The sequence below is a fragment of the Aedes aegypti genome, chromosome 3 (genome assembly GCF_002204515.2).
Source record: "Aedes aegypti strain LVP_AGWG chromosome 3, AaegL5.0 Primary Assembly, whole genome shotgun sequence".
In the NCBI taxonomy this organism is placed as follows: Eukaryota; Metazoa; Arthropoda; class Insecta; order Diptera; family Culicidae; genus Aedes; species Aedes aegypti.
Genome location: NC_035109.1, coordinates 78,947,040 through 78,969,175, shown reverse-complemented (window position 1 = coordinate 78,969,175; position 22,136 = coordinate 78,947,040). Strand labels below are relative to the sequence as shown.

The window sequence follows — 22,136 nt, the reverse complement described above, 5'->3', positions numbered from 1 at the left end:
TGAGAGGATCTCTTTGTTTACTTTCTCTTTAATCAATAACTGAGCCACATTAACCTCTTCTGTTGCGTTTTATATATAAAACAGTAACCTAACGTCATTGTCTTTTGATCTATAGTAGAGTCGCATCACTCTTATCAAGGTGAATCCAGATTTCATAGCTCCTGAACTCTTACCACCAACAAAAACTCTTTCACGTGACAACCATGAAGATGCAGATGACTCGGTTTTTAGTAGCAATGGATGTCACACTAACATTCCTTCCCTTTCCTGATGACCGTAAGGACATGGCTGGCGCCGATATTGACTCTGTAATGTTTGGAACTCTAGAAATTGTACACTGAAGATGGCAATTTTGATTGTTCTAGCCAATCACTGAGTCGAAAAAATTTCTTCTCGACTCGAATAATCGTAAATTATCAGTACTGTGCGGAAAAATCATGTTTTGGATTGAATTGAAGGCATGAAAAATCATCGCTTCAATTTGCTGATCAAACACAAACAAGAGTAGCATATGACGAATTCGTATGCCTAGTTTCCTAAGTTCGTCTCAATCAACATGTTCTACGCAGTTTTGAATCCGTCCCCGCTTCCGCCTTCGAACCGGAAGAAAATTGCCACAAAACGGATTATCGAGAAAGAAGGGACCATACACAACCTTCATACACCAGAGAGCAAGGATGTAACATGTATTGTAGTCGGAGATAATCATCTATGCTTTTCGGGTAATTTTATTACCCCGATTGCCAGCCACTTCTGCCGGTTTTACACTGTGTGGTATGTGATAAAAGTTGAAGCCATTGATACACCTATACACTCGCATAACTGAACTTCTCGAGAGTTCGGAGAGTTCTGATAAATGTGCGTGCGTATGCCTTTTAGGAGGGAGACAGACGAGCCGCAGCAAATTGTGGAAAAAACTTTTCTTTTCACCGTCTCCGTCGTCCACCCTCTCGGTTCGCTCTTTTATGTGTTTATGTGGGCCGTATTGTTCATGAACAACGACTAACTACACGAAGACGTTCCCTCGAGGTATGGCGGTTTCACACAGCTCACGAACTCGTCGAAATGTGAAACCAAGTGTGGCGAGTCGAGTCGATCGAAGTTCGCTAAGTTATCTATTATACCTACACCCATACTTATTCCGTATTCCGAAGCGGGTACAACACACTTTTAATTGAATTTTAATGTGCGATATATTGTTTCCGGTTCGGGTTAAGATTACGAGACCGGAGGCGACGTTGAACTTTCAGTAAATTAGGGCACTGAGGGTCATGGTGGGGCAGAAGATATGGATTCCCACGTTTCCTCTCCTTTCTTGTTTCGATGGAGCTATGGCGGAATGTGATAACAATGTACTGGACAGAAGCAGTTTGTTTGCTCTGGATGGCATTTAGCTTGAATTTATACGTAGAATTTAGGCCAAAAGGGGCCAACGAGGTAGAACACCTGGAGCGAAAGTACGTTTTCTACCTTTTATCTAACATGTACAGGGCTGGAAGCGATTGAAGGGCTAAAACATAGGAACTCTAGAGACCGCATGCCTGAAAAAAATACCAAAAAGGAAATAAGAAGATACCAATCAGGACTCAGGAAAAGAAAAAGAGACCAAGTAGAAGTCATTACTCCAGGGTGTTTTCTCAAGATTTTGTCTATAAATTTCATCAGAAATCTGTTTAGGCTTTTTCACAGTTGCACCCATTCATACACAGATTGGACAAAACCTCAAAACGGCAGAACTCGAGTAAACATGATTATTTACCAACTTCACAAGGGGTCTTAAGGGAAGTACCGTTTTGATTCATATTACGGACACTTAAGGCCTCAGTGAAGTGTAACCCAGCTTGGACCATACAAAATAAATCATTCTGTATGATTTTTTAGCGTTATCGAGCGTCAGAAGCCCTTAACTTTCGGATGGTGGGTAAAGAATACGCGTCCGCAACTTGAATAATTTTAAATAAATCAAAACGTGTGGCCTTTTCATGATTCTTATTCCGGACGCTCCCTCACTTTTGCCTCATATTCCGGACGCTTTGATTCGAATTACGGACAGCTCATGATAATCATTAATGGAACACTACACTTTTTTATATTAAACTTTGGGAGGGATTATTAGAGTATGTTTAAAACTACAAATGAACTTTAACACTTCACTTTTTGTAAAAAAAAAAAATAAAATACTAAAATCACTAAGGTGAGCAAATACCTTTAAACTCTAATATGTGTTGCTTATCTTGACAGATAGGCCTATTTCGTCTGCGACTTACAGACTTCTTCAGTGTGCTCGACTTGAAGAGAACATCGCATGGATCTATTATTTATACTAGAAAAAGTGTGTGGGTATGTTAGAACTAGATTTTACCTGTAATCGTATACAGGAGGTCATTTTTTAATTGTGTACCTAATCAAATGAAAGGATTGTCAAAATTACAAATTCCTGCTTGTTTGGCAGGTGGTCAATCAATGTGTTTATGTATTGTGTGTGTGAAGGTTAGGTATAAGTCTAAACAGCCAAGAGTACCCATTTCCTTGATCTTTGTTTAGTAATTTATTGTGGTTTTGTTTGAAAATTTCTATGCTTTCCGCTACGTCAAGTTTCCAAGGATTTGAAATATGTCGTAAGAGTTTGATATTTTTTGTGTTAAGGAAATGTTGTTAATTGTAAATATGTTCTGCAACTTTTGATTTGAAATGGTGTACATGTCCTTTTTCTGTGTCTTTGTGTGCTTTAGTGACTTCTGCTACGTGTTCTTTAAAACGTGTATTGAGAGTCCGTTTTGTTTGTCCTATGTAAATTTTATTGCAGTGGTCGCATGTAATTTGGTAAACGCCTGATTTATATAAACTGTCAATTGGGTCTTTTGTTGAACCTAGGAGAGTTTGGAGTTGGTTGTTTCTACTGGTAAAAACTAACTCGAAACCAAACTTTCGTAGGATTGGGCGTTTGTTTCATCGTTGTAATTGACGGCTATATGTTTGAGTGTTGGTTGTTCTTGTGTCAGAGTAGTAAGTGAACGTTTGTATTGTTCTCGTGTTCTTTTGTCGATGAGTTGTTGTATTGTTTGTCTTGTGTAACCGTTTAATTGTCCTGTTTCAAAAATGTAGTTAAGTTCCTTTCTTCTACCAGTTTCACTGAGGGGGATTGTTAGCATTCGATGTATCATGTGATTGAAGGAAGACATTTTGTGTTGGTGTGAGTGATTTGATGTGTTTGGAATAATACGTTGAGTGTTAGTTGGTTTTCTACAGATTTCAAATGTAAGTGATGAGTGTTCCTTTACAATAAGTAAATCCAAGAAAGGCAATTTGTTATCCTGTTCCACTTCGTAAGTAAATTCAATGTTTTTGTGAGCCTTATTAATTGTTTCTAAAGTTTGGGGTAAGATGTGTTTTTTAACTATGCTGAAAACATCATCAACGTAACGCCACCAGATTTCAGGGAGCTGGTTTTTATCTTCTAATCGTTTCTCTAAATTTGCCATAAAAATCTCACTTATTTTTTTACAAAAAGTGAAGTGTTAAAGTTCATTTGTATTAATGGAACAGTCAAATCATCAATTGAAATCGTTCAACCACTTAAGAGACGTCTAAGGTAGTTGGGCATTATAATTTTGCAATGATATTTATGGAAAAAACCTAATAAAACGAGCCTCGAAAATGAGAACTTTTGGACGGCGAAAATTGAAACATTTCGTGTGAAATGTTTCCCATACAAACGAGAGTGTCCGGAATTTGAAGCTGTCCGTAATATGAATCAAAACGGTATCAGAATACAAAACACGTAGGGGAAATCAGGGTAAAACCGACACTGTGGGTAAGATCGACACCCTTTGATTTTTCATGTTTTGATCAGATTTTCATGCAGTTTTCACCACGCTCTATCTTTACTTGTGAATTGTTGTGTTTCGGATGACATTACAACTGACTCTACCAACAAACTGCCAAAATAAACAACAAAATCATATTGGATAACATAGAAGCAACAGTAGTTGCAATATTCCGCTGTTATTCTTCAACTATTTCGCATATGAAATTTTTAAAATGTCATTATTAGTTCAGCGTCTACATCATCATTTACTATTATTACGTTCATACAACATGAAGGAGAATTTAATTTTTGGGTTTTCGACAGCTGAAAACGCTATTGAAAAATAAATGTCCACTAGGGGTAAGATCGACACTTTCATTTGGGGTAAAATCGACACCTTTCTTTGTTCATAATATAACTTCAGGGAATCTTTCTCGTCGGAAGACTTTCTCTGTAGTTTATGTGAGTCTTTATTTTCAAATTCCAGTGAAGTTCATGGATGGCGAACTTGTTAACATGTAAAATATGACACTATATGACTTACCACAAGCTATCATTAGGTGTTAAACAAATATTTCTATGTTTCACGTTTAAACTTATTTGATAAAGATTGAAGAAATTTTTCTCATTTGAAATTGAAGAATTAATAGAATTTGAAATGTTTTTATATAAATTATTCTTATTGTTTATTTACAAACCATGTGGTTCGACAGTTCTTAATAACTTAAAATAATTACACTTTTCTGTCTTGTTAAAATAAAACAGTATTTATTTTTAAAACCAAACATTCGCCACAACATCATCTTCGTAAACATTCCATGAATACAAATTAATCATATCCATGTGTATTCACCCCAATTTTATAATCTTAGCATGGGATATTTGAAATTTTCACATATATTTAGTGGATCTTCGGCCTCTCTCAATAATTTATGTAACATGTGTATAATCCTTTAGAGGAAGGGGTCATAAAAGGCTAAAGTCATGTTTAAAGCATTCTTTTTAGTATGCCATGTGATGGTTATGTTCACAACGTATAAATTCTACTCAAAATGCATGTGTCGGTTTTACCCCAACAGGGTGTCGATCTTACCCGCACTCTCAATTGTCTCACCTAAAAATGATGAAATATCAATTTGATTTAAATCACTATATAATATCCAGCGATCGCAAGGATTGAGAGATTTATAACCAATATGTGATTCGACAACAATTTAAGGTTCATTTAACAAGCGAAAGTACACAAATTTTATCAAATAGCTTAGGGTGTCGGTTTTACCCCGAATTCCCCTATTTTTTCAATTCTTGAAATTTTTATTATTTTGACAAAGCATCCAACATATTTATCAACGTGACACTTTTTGAATGACCTACAAAAAAAAAATATATATCACCCTGAAATGGCTTGCCCATCTTTCATCTTACTATCAGTATTATTGCATCGAGTTAGGGAACATCGAGTTAGAGAGGTATCGGCTTACAGAGGGATCAAAGTATGCTAGATGAAATCGAGATACAGAATATCGAGTAAGGGAGATTTTACTGCATTACCATTAATTTTTTTCAAAATTTTGATTTGAAACAGCTCTGTTCAAGAATATAATCAGTTATATTTCCGAATATGTCTCTAGTTACGATTCCAACGATTTTTCTCGAAATTTCTCAAGGAAGGCTTCAGTTCTCCAATATGATTCATGTAGAAAAATTTCTCCGGGCTTTTTTATTCTCAGGCTCGCCCCTTTCCTCGTACTTTGTAGTTCTGTGATTCTATCTTTCACTTTCTTCTAATCGCGACTACGAAGCTGCTGATGTTTTCTTCGGTTTTCTGTAAGAATAACAAGGAGAGTGATATTTTTTTTCACGCACACGATGACAGTTCCTTACGAGGGCTTTGTAGTATCTCTTTTTGCTTCGTAGTCGCAAATCTTCCACACTTAATATATCACAGTTCATAGCATTTGCTAGAACCATAGACGGACAAAACAACCGTTTTCCTACGCTTCCATTCTTCCATCATTATAGCACGCCTATCCTTACGCCTAACACATAGGCAGTCTGCCAACCAAACAGCAAGCCTCTCTGCCTTAAAAATTATACCAGCCCTACATCTTCCCGAATAAACTGACATAGACGCAGTGGCATATAAGGTCTAATGTGGGAGCCAGTTCAATTCATCATCAATTCCTCCCCCTTCCCCTCATTGGTTTGCATTCTGACGTGGCAGGCACCATTGTTGCCTAAAAATAGAAGATCACCAGCACTTGTACACTCAGGGAGTCTGTTAGTCCCAAGCAGTCATCTGGTTGGTTCCTTGTGTAAGTGCAGCTGATCTGGCGATACTGGAGTAGTAACCACGGGCGGCCAATCAAGCTCAAGCAATTCCTTCCTTTTTGTTTTGGTTTTAACCAAGAAGTTTTCGATTGATACCTCCAAGAATTATCCCGGTGATTCCTCCTGGGCTTCTTTAGAAGATTTTTTTCATAAGGAATTTATGCAGAATTCATTGAAACAATTCGGAAGTTATGTCTGAACCTGAAGTAATCTCTGATGTAACTTCTCGGGGAATACTTGAAAAACTCCTATAAGGAACTTGTGGGCTCATCAAAACATCTAACTTGGAGAACTTTTTTCACAAATTGCTAAAATATTTTTTGGTAAAAAAATATTGTACGCGCTCTACGCGTGCAGAATAAGCTATGCAAGCAATCCATCCAAACCAGCCCATCTTATACCAGCGAATAACGCAACGAGACGGTTTCCACCAACTTGTGCATCGAATGGGCGGAGCTTGGGCTTCAACTTGGTTGGCTGTTACAGCTGTAGAGAAAAATATATAAGCACATTCATTGTTTCAATATGCATTCAGTCTTAATAAAACCATTCCCGCGACAACATCAAAAAGTAAAGGTCTTTTCTGAACGAGAGCCGAAGAGTGTGGTGACAGTGAGCCAGACCGGTCAACGAGGCGATCGGTTGGCATTTTTTTCCCTTTCCTTTTTCTCTGCTTCCACGAGATCGTGAGCCGAGACGGGGACGAGTGTGCCTGTGTCTCTCTCCCTTTCGGGTCAGCGTTGGCGAGTCATCGCGAAGAGTGTGTGTGCGCCGCTCATCCGAGCCGGCGTTGTCGAGCAAGACAGTGAACGTGTTGCGTCTTGTTCGGCGTTCCTCTTTCCTTCGTTCGTCAAACGATTGGTGTGCGGCGGTGCTGTTCCAGTGAAGCGAAGCTGCTGTGGTGGTGCTGTTCGGTCGAAATTGCTAATGCGACGATTCACAGGAGTGTGCCGGGAGTTGCTAAGATAATATTATAGAGTCGTTTTCACGATTAGGCTACACTCCTGGTGATTTATCGTTAGCGAGCAAGCGATCACGACCCGAAATTGGAAGGTGTGAGGCACAAAGCTGGAAGTGTGAACGTATTTTCGGCATCCTGGCCGTGGTCCTTCGTCGGAGTGTTCCTGTGCTGGTGACCGCAACGTGTGCGGTTGTCGGCATTCCGTTGGTGGCTGTGGCGTGCACGGCTGCTGGTGGTGTGTTTCCTGCGCTGGTGACCGTGACGTGCACGGTTGTCGGCAATCTCGTCTGCGTCGGACTGCTTGTGGCTGTGATGTGCACGGCTATTGGTGGCTCGATCACGAGGTAAGTGTGACGATTTCCCTCCTGAGTGTATTGAGAGTTTGAGTACCCAACATTTGGTCCGAATCGAACCGGATAATAATCAGTGATACGTCCATTCGAGACTAAGAAAGTGTTTCCCTCCATTACGAGACTGTGTTCCTCCTACCGTGATAAATTCGTGACCCTTTCGAACTGAATTAAGAGAGTTGTGTCCTTCGCGAACATTCGTGAGCCCTCCCATTGAGACCTTTGTCAAGCGCGCTCTTGTCAATAGTGAATCGTAGTACAGTGGTACCCAAGTGTAGTGAAAAGTAAGAGCCCTCTGTGAATGAACTAAAGTGAAGTGATAGAAGCGAAATAGCCCTGTGAAAGTGTGAAACAGTGATAGTGTGACCATGGACAACCTGAAGCAGTTGATCCACCAGCGTGGACAAGTGAAAGCGCGTGTGACGACGATCGTTCAGAAGCTGAACGAAGCTATCGAGCATCCCGAAACGACGAGTGCCTCCCAGTTGAAAGCTTTTGAGAAGAAGTTGGAGTTGCATTATTCGGAGTATTCGGCGAAGCATGATTCGATCATGGCTCAGTGTCCGAATGTGAGCGTAGCAGAACAAGATGAGAAGCTAGAGGAGTTTGATGAGCTGCATACTGACGCGCTAGTGAAGCTTAATCGGCTAGTGGATTACTTCCGTGCCGAACCCGCCAACAATCGAGTTCCCCAAGTGATTGTGACGCAACAACCTCTCAGAACCCCGATCCCAACTTTTGATGGGAAGTACGAAGGTTGGCCGAAATTCAAAGCCCTTTTCAACGATTTGGTTGGAAAATGTGGTGACTCCGACGCAACCAAGCTGCAGTACCTGGATAAAGCGTTGATTGGTGAAGCTTCCGGCATTCTTGATGCGAAGATCATCAACAACAACAATTACGAGCAAGCATGGCAGTTGCTGGAAGATCGTTTCGAGAACCCACGAGTGATTATCGACACCCATATTTCCGGGCTGTTGTCGATGAAACCGATTGCCAAGCAGAGCTACAAGGAGCTGAGAGACCTCGTCGATACCTGCAATCGTCATGTAGAAGGATTGCGGTTTTTGGAACAAGAAGTCAGCGGAACAGCTGGCTTGATAGTGGTGAAGATTTTGTCCATGTGTCTTGATGGTGAAACGCGGAAGCAGTGGGAGCTAACCATGGATCATGGAGAACTGCCTGACCTTGACGAGACCATGAAGTTCCTCAGAAGTTACTGCCAAGTCCTTGAGAGGTGTGAAATCGACAAGATGCCTTCTTCCAAAGTTATCGCCAAACCACCTGTGATGGCGAAGACCAGCTTTTCGCCTAGATCATCCCATCCTGCAACTTCGACTCCAGTGGAGAACATGTGTGAGATATGCCAAGGCCAGCACTGCAACTATAAGTGTCCGTCCTTCTTGAGTATGAGTGTTGATCAGCGTGTTACCAAAGTGAAGCAATCCGGGCTGTGTTTCAACTGTCTCCGGAAAGGCCATCAAATCAAGGCTTGTCCTTCGGATAAGTCATGCTCGAAGTGTTCCAAAAGGCATCATTCCATGCTGCATTTCGAGCAAGATCCCCAACCAGTACCGATTCCGCAGAATTTGAATGTATCGTCTCAGCAACCAGAAGTGAAGACGGCAGTAGCGTCTGCTGTTCCCGAGGAACCTGTGTCTACAGCGTGTTCCAGTGTTCAGCGTCGAGCAAAGCATGTGTTCCTGATGACGGCGTTGGTGAACGTAGCTTCAAAGAGTGGAAAGGTGTTCAAGCTGCGTGCCCTTCTCGATTCTGGGTCCCAGGTCAACCTAGTATCCGAGGCTGCTGTTAAACTGCTAGGGCTGCCTAAGTACCCCGCCAATGTACCAGTTGTAGGAGTAGGTGGTGCCAAATCTCAAATCCGCCATCGTGTGATTCTGAAGCTATTTTCCGACTACGCCAACTTTGAAGGAGACTTGGACTGTTTAGTGACAACGAAGGTGACTGGACGGATCCCATCCGTTCCGGTAAACGTTTCTGAGTGGAAATTTCCGACTGGCATTGTGTTGGCCGATCCCAATTTCAACGAACCGAGAGATGTGGATTTGTTGATTGGTGCCGAGCTATTTTTCCGTATCCTGAAGCAAGCACAACTGAAACTTTCGGAAGAACTACCTTCACTTTATGAGACCCAGTTTGGATGGGTTATCTCCGGTGCGTTTGAGGAGTCCGGCGATGAGGCTGTTAACGTGTTGTGTGCCACAAGTGAGGACCCGTTACTGAAAAGTATCCAGAGATTTTTTGAGCAAGAAGAACTTCCAGAAGTGAAAGTGCCAACGAGTGAAGAGCAGGAGATTGAAGATCATTTCCGTAAAACGTATCGACGAGATGTGGATGGCCGATTCGTGGTTCAGCTACCGTTCCGCGAGTCTGTCAATCAGCTAGGAAACTCTCGACCATTAGCAATGAAGAGATTTCTAGCAAGCGAGAAGCGTCTAGCCAACCAACCAGAGACGAAGCAGATGTACCAAGCTTTCATGAAGGAATACGAAGGTCTTGGTCATTGCCATGAGATTCGTGAGGAAGATGATCACCCTTCTCAACAGAATTATTTTTTTCCACATCATGCTGTACTCAAACCTTCGAGTTCCAGCACAAAGTTACGTGTTGTGTTCGATGGCAAGGCGAAGTCTAACGGGCTATCCCTTAACGATGTGTTGATGATTGGCCCCAAAATCCAAAGTGATCTATTTTCCATCGTACTGCGATTCCGAAAGCATCTCTATGCATTTTCAGCAGACGTTGAGAAAATGTATAGGCAAGTGAAGATCGATCCAAGCCAGACGCACTACCAGCGCATCTTCTGGCGTGACAATCCAACGGAACCGATACGAGTAATGGAGTTATCGACAGTGACCTACGGGACGGCACCAGCATCCTTCCTTGCAGTGAGGTCCATGATTCAACTAGCGAGAGACGAAATGACCAATTTTCCTGAAGCTGCAGAGGCCATACTAGAAGATTGTTATATGGATGACATTCTGAGTGGCTCTTCAACATTAGAATCCACAAGGCAGCTGCGATGCGATATTGCGGATCTTCTGATGAAAGGCAAATTCCCCATCCGAAAGTGGTGTTCAAACGATGATGAGGTGCTTGAAGGAATTCCGGATCAGGATCGAGAGAAGCTAGTTCGTATTGAGGAGTCTGGTGCCAACGAAACTATTCGAGCCCTTGGTGTTTTGTGGAATCCCAAAAGTGATAAGTTTTTGTTCTGGAGAAGTCCTGAATCGATACAACCCGACGAGCAGGTAACGAAAAGGAATGTCCTCTCTCAAATAGCAAGGCTTTTCGACCCTCTCGGCCTGATATCGCCGGTAATTGTGTTGGCCAAGTCTATCATGCAGCAGCTATGGGCAGATGGTTTGGACTGGGACGAGAAACTTGAGAACGAGTTGTTAAATAGGTGGATGACCTTTTATCAGTCACTTGTGCAGCTCAACGAGATTCAAGTGCCGAGATGTGTTGTGATTCCTGGAGCGCATCGTATTGAGATCCACGGTTTTTGTGATGCCTCAGGTACTGCCTACGGTGCATGTCTTTATCTGCGCTGTGTCCAAGAGAATGGAGAAGTCTCTGTTAGATTGTTGTGCAGTAAATCGAGGATTGCTCCATTGCGTCGTCTCACCATGCCCAGACTGGAGTTGTGTGCCGCTGTCGTTCTGGCCAGACTAATCAGCGTAGTGTTGCCTATATTGAAACTCGAAGTCGACGATATCCGATTGTGGTCTGATAGCCAGATTGTTCTGGCATGGATAAAGAAGAGTCCCGAACAACTTCAAATCTACGTCAGAAACCGAGTAACAGAGATCAACAAACTGACCAGTGACTATGAGTGGAAATATGTCAGGTCGGAGAGTAATCCGGCAGACCTGGTGTCCAGAGGATGTTACCCAAGAGTGTTGAGTTGTTCCGAAATTTGGTGGAACGGCCCACTATTTCTGCAAGCTGACGATTACGAGATCCAGGAGACTCCAGCGATCAAGGATGAAGAATTACCGGAAATGAAGGAAGTGCAAGTGTGTAATCCAGCAAACGAGGTAGAAGAAGAGCCAGTGTTCGACCGATGTGGCACGTTTTTCAAACTGCAACGTGTACTGGCACAAGTGGTGCGATTTACTCGACTGGTACGTGTGAAAAAGGAGGACCGCATCAATTTCCGTTACGTTTCCGTGCACGATATGCGAAAGGCAATGCAGTATATAGTGAGAGTTTTGCAGAAAAGTGAGTTAAGGCAAGAGATCCAGTGTGTTCAGCGCAAGGAATTGCCGAAACAGCTTGCGAATCTGCAACCATTTTTGGATGAAGAAGGTTTCTTGCGCGTTGGCGGGCGTCTACAGAACTCCAAGTTACCATTTGACGCCAAGCATCAGTTGTTACTTCCAAAAGATCATCGAGTGACCGAGATGCTGATTCGTCAGTACCACGAGGACAGACTTCATGAAGGACCATCCGGTCTACTGGCAGCAATAAGGCAGAAGTATTGGCTGGTCAACGCTCGGTCCGCCATTCGAAAGGTGACACGTAGCTGCGTAAAATGCTTCCGGACTAAGCCACGAGATGTTCAACCCTTAATGGGAAATCTACCGGAAGAACGTGTGAATTCAGCAGCAGCGTTCGAATTCACCGGTGTAGATTACGCCGGTCCGGTAACAGTGAAAGAAGGCAGATACAAGCCGAAGCAAATCAAGGCATACATCGCTCTTTTTGTGTGCCTTGCGACGAAATCTATCCACCTCGAGTTAGTTTCGGATTTGACAACCGAAGCTTTCCTTTCAGCCTTAGATCGTTTTGTCAACCGACGTGGACTGGTGCGCAAAATGATGTCAGATAACGCGACCAATTTTGTCGGCGCATCCAAGGAGCTCCACCAGCTGTTCTTGATGTTCCGTGATGAAACCGAGAAGGCAAAGATCGACGATTTCCTGCTCAAACGTGACATAGAGTGGGAATTCATTCCGCCAAGATCCCCAAACTTTGGGGGTTTATGGGAAGCAGGTGTCAAGGTTATCAAGTCCCACCTACATCGAACTTTGGGAAACGCGATTTTGACGTTTGAGGAGTTTGGAACGGTTCTAACTCACATTGAAGCCATTGTGAACTCGAGGCCGTTGTATTCAATGTCTGACGACCCAAACGATCCACTTCCAATAACTCCTGCTCATTTGATGATTGGAAGACCATTGGAGCCGATTGTGAAGCCATCGTATACCGGAATACCAGTGAACCGTTTATCCCGTCATCAGTATATGAACCATTTGCGTGAACAGTTTTGGGCTAAGTGGTCAAGAGACTATTTGTCATCGCTTCAATCAAGGGCAAAATGGACGAAAAGTGAAGTTAATGTGAAAATGGGTACCATTGTGCTACTGATGGAGGAAAATTTACCGGTTCAATCTTGGAGGCTGGGAAAAATCGTTGCACTTTACCCGGGGAAAGACAAAGTGATCCGAGTCGCCGACGTGAAGACTTCCGTGGGTGTTTTTCGTCGTTCCGTCCGAAAGTTAGCGCCCTTACCCATCATCGATAACGACGAGCAGAGGATTTCCGCTTTTGGAATTGCATTCCAACCGGCGGGAGTATGTACGCGCTCTACGCGTGCAGAATAAGCTATGCAAGCAATCCATCCAAACCAGCCCATCTTATACCAGCGAATAACGCAACGAGACGGTTTCCACCAACTTGTGCATCGAATGGGCGGAGCTTGGGCTTCAACTTGGTTGGCTGTTACAGCTGTAGAGAAAAATATATAAGCACATTCATTGTTTCAATATGCATTCAGTCTTAATAAAACCATTCCCGCGACAACATCAAAAAGTAAAAGTCTTTTCTGAACGAGAGCCGAAGAGTGTGGTGACAGTGAGCCAGACCGGTCAACGAGGCGATCGGTTGGCATTTTTTTCCCTTTCCTTTTTCTCTGCTTCCACGAGATCGTGAGCCGAGACGGGGACGAGTGTGCCTGTGTCTCTCTCCCTTTCGGGTCAGCGTTGGCGAGTCATCGCGAAGAGTGTGTGTGCGCCGCTCATCCGAGCCGGCGTTGTCGAGCAAGACAGTGAACGTGTTGCGTCTTGTTCGGCGTTCCTCTTTCCTTCGTTCGTCAAACGATTGGTGTGCGGCGGTGCTGTTCCAGTGAAGCGAAGCTGCTGTGGTGGTGCTGTTCGGTCGAAATTGCTAATGCGACGATTCACAGGAGTGTGCCGGGAGTTGCTAAGATAATATTATAGAGTCGTTTTCACGATTAGGCTACACTCCTGGTGATTTATCGTTAGCGAGCAAGCGATCACGACCCGAAATTGGAAGGTGTGAGGCACAAAGCTGGAAGTGTGAACGTATTTTCGGCATCCTGGCCGTGGTCCTTCGTCGGAGTGTTCCTGTGCTGGTGACCGCAACGTGTGCGGTTGTCGGCATTCCGTTGGTGGCTGTGGCGTGCACGGCTGCTGGTGGTGTGTTTCCTGCGCTGGTGACCGTGACGTGCACGGTTGTCGGCAATCTCGTCTGCGTCGGACTGCTTGTGGCTGTGATGTGCACGGCTATTGGTGGCTCGATCACGAGGTAAGTGTGACGATTTCCCTCCTGAGTGTATTGAGAGTTTGAGTACCCAACAAATATTGAACAACACATTGATGACATTGTGGAGGAATCCCCGAAAAGCTTCGGGCAGAATCTCTGAAGAAATGTGTAATCAAATGTTTGAAGAGATCGCTAGAATAATTAGTTTAGCATTTCTAGATGGAACCCCTCAATGAAAAATTACTCGTTTAATCTTTCGAGGGAGCTGCTGTAGTAGTATACCATGAATGAATTGTCGCAAGATCTCTAGATAAGTCTCTGTAAGCAAATCCTGGAAGAACTTTATTAGGACACCCTGAACGAAGTTATTGAACTATCCTTGAGGAATTTCTGGATGAATCCTTGGACGATTTACAAGCGATGACTCATTCTTCTCTTTCGCAAGACTTCACGACTTAACTTTTTTATATCAAAATAGCGTTTCTATGAAAAAAGCTAGAGCAACATAGGGGCTAAATTGTTAGAAATTACAAATTATTTGATTATTGGTAACCAAGTTTTTCTATTTAAACAAATAGTTTTACAATTTAACCAATTAGTTGACTATTAGACATTGGCGTAACTAGGATATTTTTTGGAGGGGACCTAGAGTGGGTTATCAAATTTTTATTTTGCAGAGGTAATGACGGTCGCAATAATCACGATGTTCACAAATTTCGTAATTTGTATAAATGTGTATTGATTTTATTTGTTTTTGATTTTGTTTCATACCGCTGCACATCAGTGATACTTGTAAATATCAATTTTCACCACGGAAAATGTTCATTGTCTGTCTAATCCAGGAGTTAGTAGTTATAATTTTTCTGTAGTCTCTTCGGGCTTTTTTAAGCAGAATTTTTCTCAATCAATCTCTACCAATTTGCTTTAAAAAATCTGTTGAAGAATTTCGCCAGAATGTTTTCAAAATTGTTTAAACATTTCTCCAGAAAAGTCTTCTACGTATTTATTACATATTAATTCCAATTGTAAGTTTGGAACGTCATCAAGTTGTTTATTAATAATTTGTTTAGAATTTTCTAGAATTACTGAGAATTTCTCCAAGAAATTCTAGGAGTCTCACCTGAATCGTCTTCAAGATCAACAAGCAAGGATTCTTCAGAGAGCTCACTAACAGTTATTCCAACTTTGTCTTCGAGGTTCTTCCTGAAATGTCTCTTCAAATTACTTCTACAAATTGGTTGAGAAATTCGTCGAGTCCAGTACACGACACTGAAGACGGCCTTACAGTTGAGGTCGAAATACGCGTATCTATCAAAGGATACAAGCTCTAGTGGAATTGAATGGTATAGTACTAAATTCTGGTTCTCATCTACTTGAAAAAATCGCTAGGCCTAGGACTATAGGACTTCCTGCAAAAATGTATTACATGATTCTTCCAGGTGTTAATCAAAGGAGTCCTTCCAATATTCCACAAGATTTTCGTAAGCAATGAAACAATATTCAATTGGAAAAATATTCTTGGCGATTTCTTTAGAATTTTACAAAAATCAAATAATTTATTTCCCCGCATTTTTTGAATAAACTTTCTTGAAAATAATGTTTTAAAATTACTTTACAGAAATCAGATTTTCCTATAAAGCTTCTAGCGAAATACGTTAAACTTTTCTTTCAAAAACTCTTCCGCGAAAATTCCCGATCAATTTGTTCAGGTTTCTGTTTTTAGAGAATTATATTGCCTTTCTCTTGGGATGTCGTTCTAGGATTCTTCCGAAAAATTCACCATAGTTTTATCCAAGTATTTTTCAGAGATTTGCTTTTTAAGCTGTTCTAGCAATTCTGCTGTGGATTTAAAAAAAGATTTTATAAGGATTAGGAAATTAATTTTTGAACTTCTCAAAAAATGTCTCAAGAAATTCCATTAGGTATTTTTCCATGTTCTAGAAATTACTACTAATATCTAGGAATATATCTACTGTCCAGTTTTGTTTTAAAAACCACTCCAGGAACACCACATATCATCTATCGTATCAAATTTACTTATATCAGATTACTAGAGTAACACATTGACAATAAAATGGAAGAATTTCGTAAGAAATTTGTTGGATAATATTAGCTTAAATTGAAATAGGAAAAATATACTTTTTGTCGAAAAACTTGAGAATTCACCGTACAATTTCTGAAGCTTTTTGACGAAATTTCTGAAGATAACCTCACAGAAAACCTCAAATAGGATTTATACGGTTCACTACAACAATTCTTTTTTTTTCGTTTTTTTTGTAATGCTTGGTTTTTAAACGAATGAATGGCGTTTAGACGAATGAATTTACTGGAGGTGTTTGCATATTAAATCTCAGTAACTGTTCTGCATGAATTCTAAAGTTCACATATGGAACAGATTGACACAGAAACAATTTTTTTCCTACTTGCAGAAATGCCAAAGAAACTTTTTTGTGAGGACTATTTTTAATTATTTTGCGAGAACTGTAGAAGTTAAACGCGAAAATATTGGCAGTATTTTTATGAAAATTCCCATAGATGTCGAACAGTAAAATTCGTTGTGTAGAATGTAACCTGTTTTAAATTTTTGGAGAAAATTTTTTATTTACTTTGAAAATTTGTCAGAAGTTAGGAATTATACGTATGAGAATTTTAAAGTTTTTCAACCTCCTTAGACTTCCGCCTTGGAATTGCACAAAAATGCAATCCCAGAATACGGATTCTGCCAATATTCGATAACTTATTTCTAAAAAATTGTTTTAAGGAAGAACCTTTCACATACATTTATGGATATCTTAATAAATCCTCTCCCCCTTCTCAGTTATTTTGCTAAATGCTTCTCCACAGATTCCTTTACCGCTATTCTAGTTTTGGAAGCAAAAGGTTTTCCAATGAGTTTTCTCTTAAGATTCGAATTCAAGACACCTTTCGTAGATAATTCTTGTATAATCCGGAGATTTTAAGCGGAGTTCCTAGATAAAAATATGGTAGAATTTCTAACGCAATGGAGATAAACTTTGTAAAAGAATTTGAAATGTAATTTTATAGAAAACCATTTGAAGTAATTTCTAGTAGAACTTTCAGATAAATATATCAGTATATAATTTGACAGAATCAATGATTTTTTTTGAGAAATTGCGAGGGAAAATTTTTAACTTTTGAAAGATTAAGTATTTCTCAATTCATTTCGGGAACCTATTTCGGACAATTTGTGAATACAAAGTTGACATATAAGAAATGGTTGTCCTCCAGGAGAAATTCGCGTTAAAAATGCAAACGAATCTCACAATATTATATGGATACATTTTCAAGAGATTTGTAGCAAAAGTTCTGAAGCCGATATTCCTTGATAAATTTTACTATACAAAATATTTCTAAAGGAATGTCGAAGGGTGGTTTCCAAAAAGGTTGCAACAAATACGCTAAAAGTTAGTCATTTTTTATTTTCTTAAAAATTCAAACCATAATAAGTTTTTTGGACATATGTATGTAGTTAAGAGTTTATTTTAGCTGTTTTATTTTTTTTTGCCAAAACCTCCCATTGTTTAAGAAATTCCTTTAGTATTCTTGCCTAATTATTCAAATAATGTTGTTGGACATTACACGAGTTGCAGTTAATACATGGTTTTCTTAAGTGTTTTCGTATTTCCCTATTATCTCTGGAAACCTCGAGTTAGACATCTTTCTAAAACATGGGAAATCATAATGTGGGAAGTCATGAATATGCTGCATTATGTTAAAACAATTGAAAAAGCATTGTTTGCATTACTCTGGAAATACGAATTTCGGGAACCGAATTTCCAGGAGATTTAAGGTTTTTTGTACCGCGGTATTTTTCGTAACAGATGTCTAGAAAGCGCGCTTGAAAAATGGCCAATGAATCCTGGAGGTTTTCTAAATACAATTATTTCAAAGTAAACTCTGAGGAAATAGTTTCAAGTGCGCAGGAAATACCTAAAGGAAGTCATGGGACAATTCCTGAGGAAATTTTCGCAGCAATGCTTTTTAGAATCTCTACAGAAATCTGCGTTGGACTGCTGAATAATCTCCTGGGAATAAAAAAAAATCAAGAATTCCATGAGAGCATTCGATTAGAAATCGATGAAGGATTTTCTTTACGAATTTCTGGGAGACTTGCTGAAAGGATCGCTATCGATATCCCTGAATGTATTCATCAAATAATCGCAAAACAAACTTTTCCTCGAGATATCTGTAAAAGAAATACGGCCGAGATTGTAGAAATTCCAAATTCTCACGGATTTACACAAAGATTCTACGAATTGTAGCTGAATGTCTACGGAACTTCCAGAAGAAACCTTCGAGAATGCCTTGGATAATATTTGGAGGTGTGATCTACCGATTCATCAGCCTTTTTCCAATCGGGAGATTCAAATTGATAACTTGTCCCCGAAGAAGTTGTACAGTTCTGGATATGAGATAGTTTTTTAAGTAAGGAAAAAAAACAACAGTATCTTCAAAACACTGTAGGAAGAGTAGAAAAATAGTCGCATAGGGAAAAATATGAGAAAAATGCCATCGAGTCTTATTTCCAATTATCAGAAGACAATACTTGTCTTCTGATATTTTTTCAGACAAATAAGACTCCAAGGCATTTTTCTCATGTTATACTCAATACGACTATTTTGTTACTCCTCCTACAGTGTTTTCCAGATTATGTTGTTTTTTCGTATTACTTATTCCATCGAGATTTAAAAAAAGTCACCTGACCATTTCGCTAAAAAAAACTTTGAAGATCATCAATTAGACTTTTCAGAGACTTGCATTAAAATAGTAACCAAGCCTCTAAAAAGAGACCCGCTATCAGCTCTGATTGTAGTGTCCTAGTACATCAGGACAACGACAGTGTGTCACTCCAAATATAGATATTACTGAACTTCAGTTGACCTAATTGGCGTACTCATCCAGAAGAACACCGTGCCAAAGAGCCGTAGGATTTTAAATTACCATCTGCCTCGCCCTCACCGTCCAATCATATCCATAGGAATTCCCTGGCAGATGCAGTGATGAAACATACGCCAAATCCAGAAGCGCGCGCCAACCAGGTGTCATCGTTTCGCCCTCAAATCATTACCCCACGGCGGCAGTAGTAGTGAGTGGTTGACATTAATTATAATAATTTGAAAATTGTGTCGTTTCAGCCTAGGACAGGACGTGACAGCTCAACTAAGACTGCCCAGTTGTTTTTTGGCCGATATCCTTAACGATACAAAAGCCAGTGCTACCAGTATTCATTTTAAGCAAATCTTGTGAACAAAATCAAATATCAATGCCCATAATTTGGTGGTTTCTTGCACGCTTCATTCATATAGTGCAATAGAGGATGCTTTATTTTTAAAAATTCAGGTTTATATAAGAAACCGGCAATACTTGTAGAGAAAATTGACACAATTTCCATTATATTGCTCTCAATTAAGTATATTTAATTGATTTTAGTATTGTAGGAGCACATGCGGAAAAGTTAACATGGAATATAAATGGATTCGAAACAAAAAGACTTCATGAAAAAATTTCAAACTTTTTATGAAACTTTAATTTATGATCTAGCAACACGGCCGGGCTAGCAACAAACTGCCCTGTTGAAATCCAACTCAACGATGGGAAAGTAGGCCTTTGCCAAAACGACCAATGAGAAGTGGTCTTTTTTGACAGGCAATTGGTTTCATTTTTGTACTGTGACCTGTCACGTCTTGTCTTAGGTTTCAGCGTGCGACGGGCGTATCATCATCTCATCCACACGGTTCATATAATGCCACATGTTGATGACCTTCTCTTTCTTATTATGCACCATCGTCCCCTCAAGATTGCCACCATATCTTTTCCACTGGCTTCTCAAATTAATCACCTGCGTAAATAAAGGGAACACCGCAGATACAACCCACCATAACGAGAGGACGTAAGAACAACCCAAACCCAACCGGCCGACCCTATGCTGTTCTTTTCCGATAAGAGTCGTTCAACATTGGCATGAAACCACTATTTAGAACAGCCTTGAAAAATAATTTTCCGCCTTCTCTCAACTCTGGGCGAGAGAGGAAGGGGTAGGCTCCGGCGAGATTCGAACTCACGATCTCCTGTTTACTAGACAGGCGCTTTAACCAACTAAGCCACGGCGCCACTTGGCTCTCCCTGGAGCAGTAACTTCGTCATCAATGGTTGTGGAGGTTCTTTCGAATGAACGTCCATGTGTGAGTTTGAAGTATGATTGCTGCACACTGCGGGGTACTGATACGACATTCACATGGTTGAAAGCAAAAGAGCGAGGAGAGAATAACGTTTCATGCGCAGTGACGTATGCGCTGCGATGTAACAGTGAGACCGGGTAGAAACGACAGAAATAAGGTGAGGGTAGAAAAAAGCGATTCGTTTTGATTTGGACAAGGGTCGAAGAAGCAGTACGGCTTTGAGCACGATCAGGGATGTGCGGCGCCGTGGCTTAGTTGGTTAAAGCGCCTGTCTAGTAAACAGGAGATCGTGAGTTCGAATCTCGCCGGAGCCTACTCCAGTCCTTTCGTTAGGATAAGGAGCTAAGTTTTTTTTATTAAACCATTTATGAATTTAGTCATCTTGATAGTCTTCGGTACAGATTGTATACAAAGGATTGCATTTATTCATTGAAAGTGTAGCAAGTTTTGTAGTAAATATGTTAGTAATTTTAGTCGCGTTGCGAAGAGGAATATTGATAAACTCTTGCTGGCGATACTGTTGACATCTAGGGTAAACGGTCATGATTCATATGAATACTCATGGAATTTGCATTGGTACCCATAATGCAGGGTCCCATAAGAAATCAATGGATTGCGCCATTAAAGGAATCATACTAAAAACATACGTTCACTAAAGGAACAGTGTTCCTATTAATGGTGCAAGGATTTTTGCAGGAGAATTTTAAATGTATCGTGATTTTCATACATTTGAATGATATAAAGATCTGTCAACTGACACTATAAAATCAATAGTTTCATTTTTTTTGTACCTAGATTCTAGCGGAATTTCAATTAGGTATCTCGTGGGCTTTCAGTCGAAACCTGACCAACAATTTGTTCGAATGAAGGTGTAAATTCTGATACTAAGTCTTTTGTTTTAGTCTCGTTGTGAATTCTAATAGAATTCCTATGTAAAGTATTTAGGTGAACTTCCGGTAACATTGCGGGAATCCTTTCAATAGCTCCTCCATGGATGATCACTCAAGAAATTCTTATAGGGATTCTTTCAACAATTCTGACAGAAATTCCTAAAGTGATTTTTCAAGCGAATCCAGAGTCGTTTCTCTTTCTTCAAACTATTTAGATCACTGCACGGCACGCGCAATTGAACGGCAAATATCATATTATTTTTTTTTTATCGGTAGATAACATTGAAACAAGACAAGATTTGAAAACGTTTTTCGAGTTAAATCACTTTTCTAAGTTTACTGACTTGTTCGTTAGCCCACCAGGTTAAGTGAGTTTCACCTTCAGTATTTTACACATGATTAGTTTTTACACCCTAGGATTAACTTCAAAGATTTTTGCCTCGACCTCCGCCAATTTATCTATTTTTTTATTACATCTTTCAAAGATTTCTAAAGGAGTTCGATGAAAATCGCTAGAGTTTAATGAATTTATTCTATAGGTTATGAAGAAATTTGTTTTGGTATTTCTCCAGGAAATCCTGCGCCGATTTTGCCAGTTATTTATTCCGGACATTTCTAAATGTTAAAATTTTCTCCTCAGTTATTTCCAGCATTGCCCCGTTTTTATTCCAGAATTTTTGAACAAATTTGTTTGAAATTTTCCAGGAACCCGATTTTTTTCAGTTTTTTCTCCAGCCATTTTTGAATACATAGTGTGAATTTATCTACAGTTTATTTAAATGGTTGGAGGTATTGCGAACATTTCTTTAATGAGGAATTCAATATATTGGATCAATTATTCATTATTAGGTTCCTTCAGAAACTTATCTAGAATTGCACCAACATTTCATCCACGAATTAGTACTGCAGCAATAAAAAAAAAAGGATGGAGGTAATTTCCCAAGCAAAATTTCCATGGAATCTTCTATATTTTATTTGAGGTTTCACACTTGTCAGCATATTTGTTACGTAAAGCTGAAATTGAAAATGTTAGACAGAAGTTTTTACAGATGTTTCTTAAGGGGC

At 40.2% G+C, this 22,136-nt stretch overlaps 2 non-coding genes across 2 annotated transcripts; one reads left to right on the top strand and one right to left on the bottom strand.

Moving 5' to 3' along the window:
- Nucleotides 1-20,039: 20,039 nt before the first annotated feature.
- Trnat-agu lies at nucleotides 20,040-20,113 on the bottom strand. The gene has a single exon. It is a non-coding gene; the product is annotated as a tRNA-Thr (tRNA).
- A 308-nt stretch (nucleotides 20,114-20,421) lies between these two features.
- Nucleotides 20,422-20,495, top strand: Trnat-agu. The gene has a single exon. It is a non-coding gene; the product is annotated as a tRNA-Thr (tRNA).
- Nucleotides 20,496-22,136: the final 1,641 nt, after the last annotated feature.